Below are 8,206 nucleotides of genomic sequence, written 5' to 3' on the forward strand. Positions count from 1 at the left end.
ACTCTTTCCAATTCAAATCAATTGTGATGTGACATCATGTGTGTTTAGGGCTGTATTGTGAAATCATGTGGCTTTAGGAAGCTAACGTTTGATCCTGTGACTTTAAATATATACAAGATCCTGTCACCAAAGCCATATCTTCCCTGTTAGATTTCAGTCTCATAAATACTTTGGGAATGAGGAGAAATAATTTTTAAAAAGTGGCAAATCCCCACTTGTTGTCCTAAATGAGACCAATTCAGTAATGAAATAAAATTGTTAAAGTTATCAGGACATTGCCCACTTTATTTTAAAACATCTTAAAAATAGAGGTTAGCTTCACGGTGACAGAAGACACTCCCCTTGTCTCTCCTTTTCCATCTACAACCAGTAGAATGGAAATAACTCTGCCCAACACACCATGGTGCTGAGGAGGCCACACATCTGTGCATCTGAAGGTGAGTGGGCTGGAAAGCAGAAAAGGTGGTGCCCACTGGGCCTCGATCCTGGCCCTCTGGCTGCAGCGCTGGATCCCCAAACCCCAAAGGCTTGCTATCAGAAGTAAGAGGCACACGTGACTCTGGCCTCTGGGACCCAGCGCCCAAGGCCATGGGGACCTGGACAGCAGCAGCAAGACCATGACCCTGGTCCCTCTCGCCGGGGTGGCACCTGTGACTTTGGACCCCCATTGTGGTGGTGGTGCCGGAGAAGGAGATTCTGAACACAATGGAGGTCTGTGTTATTCCAGCGCACCCAGGGATAATGCTGAAGACAACAGTGTCACCAGGAGAAGCAAGACACCAGGAACCCTGGAGGCACAAGCAGTGATGATGAGGGCACCAGACACACCTCAGGCAGAGGCAACCAAGGGTGGACTGTGCTGCTTCTCAAATAAACCAGAGGAAGTGCAGGGAAGAGAAACTGAAAAAGTGTGCTACAGTGCCACCTACTCATACACAAAAGAAAGGCCTCTCATTACCAACCTGCGGAACTGCTTAAATTAAAGTTTAAAAAGCATTACCTAAAAGAAAGGTGTTCACTACTTCAGATGTACAAGAAGAGGAGCAACTAAATAAGCATCACACAAAAAGCATGATAACACAAGAAGAAAATGACAATTCTCCAGAAGCCAAAATTAAAGTCACAGAAGAATGTGATCTGATAGAAAATTCAAAATAGCTGTCATGAAGAAACTCAGTGAGCTACAAGAAAGCTCAGAAAGACAGTTTAATGAGCTCAGGTATAAAATTAATGAGCAGATGGAATACTCTACCAAAGAGAGTAAAACTCTAAAAAAGAACCAAACAGAAATTCTGAAGCTGAAGAATTCAAAAAACAAGACAAAAAATGAATTAGAAAACATTGGCAATAGAGCAGACCATATGGAAGAGAGAATTAATGAGTTTGAAGATAGAAATCTAGAAATGATACAGGGAGAAAAGGAAAGAGAACCAAGATTCTTTGTTAAAATGAAAAAAAAAATATTTGAGAACCACCCAACTCTATTAGGAAAGGCAACCTTAGGGTAATGGGTATCCCAGAAGAAAAAAGAGAGGGAGAAGGAAGCAAAGATTTATTTAAAGAAATAATAGCTGAGAACTTCCCAAACCTAGGAAGGAACTAGATATACAAGCTAGCTCCGTGAAGCTAAAAGAACTCTTAATTACCTCAACACAAAAAGATATTTTTCAAGACACACTGTATTAAAGCTGTCCTAAGTCTATGATAAAGAATTTTAAAAGCAGCCAGTAACCTACAAAGGACCCCCATATCAGACAATCAACATACTTCTCAGCAGAAACCCTACAGGCCAGGAGAGAATGGAATGACATTCTCAAAATATTGAAAGACAAAAATTATCATCCAAGAATACTCTTCAGCAAAGTTATCCTTCAGATATGAAGGAAAAATAAAGATCTAGGACAAAGAAAAGCTGAAAGAGTGCATTACCACTAGACCTGCTTTACAAGAAATGTTGAAAGGAGCTCTTCTACCTGAAATGAAAGGAAAAAATACAAAAAACTTTGAGTAAGCTGATAAATAGACATTCAGAATGAGAAAATTGCAACTCTATATCAGAATAGATTGTTAAACATTTAATTATAAGATAAAGATTGAAGGGGAAAAGAGCAGTAAGATTAATTGTAGTACTTCAATTTGGTAATGAACTTACAACATTAAAAAAAGGTAATTTGCGGGCTTCCCTGGTGGCGCAGTGGTTGAGAGTCCGCCTGCCGATGCAGGGGACGTGGGTTCGTGCCCCGGTCCGGGAAGATCCCACATGCCGCGGAGCGGCTGGGCCCGTGAGCCATGGCCGCTGAGCCTGCGCGTCCGGAGCCTGTGCTCCGCAACGGGGGAGGCCACAGCAGTGAGAGGCCCGTGTACCGCAAAAAAAAAAAAAAAAAAAGGTAATTTGAGACAAAAAAAAAAAAAAACATAAAAAAAGGAAGAGGAAAAGTAGGGAGCCCATACAGGCAAATGAAGGTAAGATGCTATCAGCAGAAAATGGATCATTTTATCTATGTGCTTTTTTAATACAAACCTCATGGTAACCACAAAACATAAATCTAGAGTAGATACGCAAAACATAAAAAAGCAACTGAGAAAACATCATAATAAACACCAACCCATGTGGCAGACAGAAGCACAAGGAATAAGAAACATTGGAGATATAGAGCAACAAGAAAATAGAAGATTGAATGCCAGTATTAAGTTCTCATCTATCAGTAATCACCCTAAATATAAATGGAGTGAATTCACCAATCAAGAGATACAGAGTGGCTGGATGGATTAAAAACACAAGACTGACTGTATGCTGCCTTCCAGAGACTCATCTCAGCCCTAAAGACAAACATAGACTCCAGGTGAAGGGATGGAAAATGATACTCCAAGCAACTGGCAGCCGCACAAAAACACATGGAACCATACTCATGTCAGACAAAATAGACTTCAAGTCAAAAGCAGTAACAAGAGAAAGATGGACATATGATAAAAGGGACAATCTATCAAGAAAACATAACATTTGTTAATAAATATGCACCTAACATAGGAGCACCAAAATATCTAAAACAATTATTAACAGACCTAAAGGAAGAAAATGACAACACAATAATAGTAGGGGATTCATCTATCCACTTACATCCGTGGATAGATCATCCAGAAAGCAAACAAGGCAACAGTGGCCTTAAATGAAATGTTAGACCGGATGGATTTGATAGATCAGTACAGAACGTTCCATCCAAATGCAACAGAATACACATTCTCCTCAAATGCCCATGGAATATTCTCAAGGATAGACTATATGTTGGGATACAAAACAAGTCTCAAGAAATTTACAAAGTTTGAAATTATAATATCTTTTAAAATCACAGTGGTATAGAAGTAGAAGTCAACTCCAAGGAGAAAGCTGGAAAAATCAAAAATATGTGGGGACTAAACCACATGCTACTGAACAACTATGGGGTCAACAAAGAAATCAAAGGAGAAATCAAAAATACCTAAAGACAAATGAAAATGAAAATAAAACATATCAAAATCTATGGGTTGCAGCAAAGGCAGTACTGAGTGTCCTTTGCCTGCTTTAAAAACACTGTGAAATCTTCTTGGTCCAAGAGTGAAAGTGATATTCTTTAGCTCAGTATCTCAAGTCCCTTATGACCTACCCAGTGAAAGCTGTCCATTCTCAACTCTCAAATTTCTCTTTCTTACCCTCACATGCCTTTTCTGCTTACCTTTCACACCTGCACTTTTGCAAAACTTATCTCTGCCCCTAAGACCTTTTCCTGTTCTTCTGCCTACAAATGTTTATTCATGTTTGAGCACCATGTCAAATGTCATCTCTTCCTATGGAGACCTCTTCCCAAGTCTCCCAAAGAGTAGACCTCAGTGCTCTCATAACCTTGGTCTGTCTTGCTGGCTAACAGTGAGCTTTCTGGGAGCACTACTGAGTACCTAGCATCCAGCACAGTGTCTGGCCCCCATAGTAATCAGCAAATATTTCTTTGATAAATAAATGAACAAAAAGTGTACTGCAATTTTTGAAAAAATATATTGTTTCTTCATGCTAAATTCTAGCAAAACATTGCTATTTGGTTCCCTACACCGGGGCCATTCAGCATTATAATTGTCATTGATGAAACTTCCTAAAATGTAAGAGTAATTTTCAAATATCTTAATTTTATAAAAGTCCTCTAAAACTTGAGAAAATAACTATAAAATCAAGAATGATAATGCTGAAGATGGAGATAATTAATTTCAAGAATGTGGCTTTTCAGAGACCTAGCTGGATATAAAGACACAACTTGGCATATGTGAGGAGTGGATAGATACTAAGGACCATGACTGGGGTTATGATGATTCAGAGCCAAAGTAATTCTCTAGCTTTAGGGGTGATATGTCCTCAGTACCCCGTGTTTCTGTTTCAGGACAAGTGTTTGGTGGCCAAACAAACAGTTGGACATGCATTACAAGAGTTAGAAAGCCGAATTGGTGGCCTTGACCCCAAATACCTGGCTGGGGGAGTTACCTGTAAGCCCAGTGAACTCTTTCTGAGAAACTCTTATTAACATTCATTGGAACACTTAGATTCCATAGAAACAGTTTTATAAAAGCTTAAAAACAAGATTTTTCTCAAGAAGCATCATCATGTTCACACAAGAATGAGTAATCTTTGATTCAGACGCCCTAGAGTTTTATAACATAAAACTTTGAAAGGATGATTTGACCTGGAATTTTTTTTTTCTTCAAATCAAGCCAGTTTCCTCAGCCTTATAAAACACATCCCAACGACTATCTGTCTTTGAAGTGCTTAGTGTTCCTGCCAGGAGAATTTAACTGCAAAATGTTTTTACAGGTACCTGAAGAAATTGGCTCACTTTGTAAAATTATTTCACATTGGCTATTGAATTAAGTAAAATACCTAACAAAGGAAAAATAACAGTTTTGACAGAACATATATGTTTATTTTGACAGAATGAAATATCTTAAATGAATTTTTAAGTTTTTGATAATAAAATATCAGCAATCCAAAGGACATATTTATGTTCTGACCTATTGTAGCAAGAGGAAGGATGTGAAGTGCATCTAAAAGCAGTAACAGACCATTGAGAACTTACATTGCAGCTCAGATTTATGTCATGAGAAATCAGGCTTTGATCTACTCTAAGAATAGTCCTACCTACCTTTGTTCTTGCAATAACTTAAAATTCCTGTGCTGCAGAAATATCACAGATCTACTTTAAGCTTATTTAGTTTTAACCAAATTAGATTTTTTTCATCGTTTCAAAGACTGTTAATGGATCAATTAATGTTACAATTTTCCTGCTGGAATTCTGCACAGGTTGAAAGAAAGCCGTCAATAACAGGGACCATTTTACCTGAAGTTGATTTACTCCTAATGTAAGACTTAAACATGCATTGTATTTTAAGAAAAAGAGATATATAAATAAAAGATGGGTATTCTGAAAAATAGTGAATTGTTAATATGGATACTGTTTGGTATTGTTTAGAAGCAAACAAACAAACAAACATGCCATTGTGCTACTCATTATTTTCTTGGAAAACAATGCACTCAATCATAAGATATCAGTGTCTGGGTTTTTCCAAATTTCCAAGCAATGAATGAATAAATAAAAAGTTAAAATATAGAATTTAATCTAGAATTTATGATGGGGAAAATTTAGCTTTTGTTTTTGATATTGTCCTAAAATAATGAGAAATAAGGTCTACGTAAGCAAGTCACATAAAAAGAAATTCTTCCAATGTCAGTCTGTTATTTTAGCAACCTTAGTGAGCAAATTGAAGCTCTGCACAGTTAATGTAATCATTGTTATGCAATCAATAATGAAAATAGCCAAAACACTGACTAAACCTTGCCATGGCCAATTTAGTCCATCATCTTGACACAATCACGTTGGTTTTCCAAAACAGTTTTCTTTCGGATGCATGCTCTGAGAATGTAAAATAATCCATTTAAGGCTCTTGCAGTAACAATCGCACTCACTCTGCCTTTGACTTAAAAATATTTATGCATCTTCCACTAACTCACTCCTAGGAGAAACTCACTTCTGTAAACAACAACCTGGGCTAATCAATATAATAAACAACATCACAGTCCACTTGTGATATACATGATGAGGATATTTTAACAACCATTGGTACTTAGTTGACACAGTTCAACTTTGCCTTGTCTAGGCAATTTCTTTTCTGAGAAATACACATTGTTTGAATGTGTAATTAAACCTTTTAAAATCAGGGCATATGATTATCCAGGAAAAATAAAATCATTCCAATACAAATTCTAAGCCTATCTTTAAAGCTGAAAAAATTAACCAAGGCATGGATGTTAGCTTAAACTCAGCTTCATATTTATAACTTGGATATTTTGTTGTACCTGGAGCATATGTAAATTTGTTGTTGCTGGGAATTTATCAAAGAGTAAATAGATAAATGCTATGATGGAAGAAAATTGTGGTCCCTCAAAATTAATAATTTTTTTTTTTTTTTTTTTTTTTTCTTTTCTTGAGTCTCACAACTCATGTTTAGGAAGTTGTAAGGAGTATGGCACAGTTAAAAGAAGATAGCCTCTTGATCAGGACAGAACTGGATTACATCCTTTTTTTTTTTTTCCTTGCGTTATGCGGGCCTCTCACTGTTGTGGCCTCTCCCATTTGCGGAGCACAGGCTCCAGACGCGCAGGCTCAGTGGCCATGGCTCACGGGCCCAGCCGCTCCGCGGCATGTGGGATCTTCCCGAAACGGGGCACGAACCCGCGTCTCCTGCATCGGCAGGCGGACTCTCAAGCACTGCGCCACCAGGGAAGCCCAAAATTAATAATATTTTGCAAGTGTCCTATTAAACAAAAGAGACCTAGAGCATTTATTTTAATGAATTTATGTAATATAAACCATTTGGGATATAAATTCAAAATTATTGAACTACTAGATTTATATAATATGGGTAAAAAGTATATCACTGACAATTACAAATAAGGTGAACCTTAAAATATGTATATAATTTTGGGACTGATTTTTATTACTTGAGACCTTAGCAGTTGCCATTAATAATTTTGGAGGAATTAGTATGGTGGTCATTGTATGCTTCCCAGATCCCCCTTCAGGAATAAAAATCAGACTTCTACAGCTGCTGCAAGTGCTGCTACAAAAAGACCTCAGCTCTCAGCTTCCCACAGGTATGGCAGAGCTGCGTCAGCCAAGGTCAGGTCTCAGTCCCAGGGCAACACTCATTCACTGAAGTCTTTATTTGTCAACACCCCTTGCTTTCTAATGTTTGTACAAAGTCATCATAGATAGACTGATCCAGTCCTCTAGCCCAAGTGGGTATGATTTTGAAGTGTTATTCTAGCTTCAGAATGTCCCATATTTTTGGCAGGGTCTTCCAGTGAGACCACATAATGGCTCAACTTTTTTCTCTTTGTTTAGTCCTACTTGCCTTTGGAAGGTGTTGATCCTACTATCACCCCTAATAAACCTCCTGCACAACCATCTCCTTATAGAGTGTGCTTCCCAGGCAACCCAAGCTGCGAGACAGATATTAAGGCCATAAAAAGTCATAAAGTCCTTTTCCAATTCTGTAGCTACCTAATGTATTTTTGTACAGAAGAGTTGAGCTTAAAATATTAAGATTATTGGTTATAAGAATGTGTAAAATAACATAAGAATAGTTCAAATAATAAGATTGACATGTTCAGAATACTAATTTCATAAAAACACTAGATAATATTTCTTTTATTCCACATCCTTATCTCAACCCTTCTTCCAAGGTCAAGCTGTGCCTCTGTGATACATGACCTATCTATAATCTACAACTCTAACCAGGTGTCAGTTTACTTTTCACCTGTTGATTGCAATCAATAGAATTCTGATACTCATAAATGGGAAGGCAATCTACCATCCTCTATTGACTGCTCATTGTCTTTAAGGGAAATGGATAGATTTTGGTGTGTGTATGAGTAGTGTATGTGTTCTATATCTTACTTATAACATTTATTGACAGACGTTAAAAATAAAACTTGAGAACTTCTGCTGCCAGTGTCCTTGTACTTAGGGTGAGCCACAGCCACACCCCGCCTCTGCAGGAGATCCTCCAACACTAGCAGAGAGAGAGACCTTCAAGATGGCAGAGGAGTAAGATGTGGAGATCAACTTCCTCCCCACAAATACATCAGAAATACATCTACATGTGGAAATCCTACAGAACACCTGCTGAA

The 8,206-nt window shown here is 37.8% G+C and overlaps 1 protein-coding gene and 1 pseudogene across 1 annotated transcript in view; one reads left to right on the forward strand and one right to left on the reverse strand.

Annotated features, from left to right (window-relative positions):
* Positions 1-590, reverse strand: part of LOC103078335 (NADH dehydrogenase [ubiquinone] 1 beta subcomplex subunit 6 pseudogene) — a 2,675-nt pseudogene extending 2,085 nt beyond the window's left edge.
* The window catches only part of EYS (EGF-like photoreceptor maintenance factor), a gene marked incomplete at its 5' end in the record, with an annotated part of 885,136 nt that overhangs the window by 106,258 nt on the left and 770,672 nt on the right, over positions 1-8,206 (forward strand). The window lies entirely within an intron of this gene.

Source organism: Lipotes vexillifer, unplaced genomic scaffold, assembly GCF_000442215.2.
Source record: "Lipotes vexillifer unplaced genomic scaffold, Lipotes_vexillifer_v1.1 scaffold793, whole genome shotgun sequence".
Classification (NCBI taxonomy): Eukaryota; Metazoa; Chordata; class Mammalia; order Artiodactyla; family Lipotidae; genus Lipotes; species Lipotes vexillifer.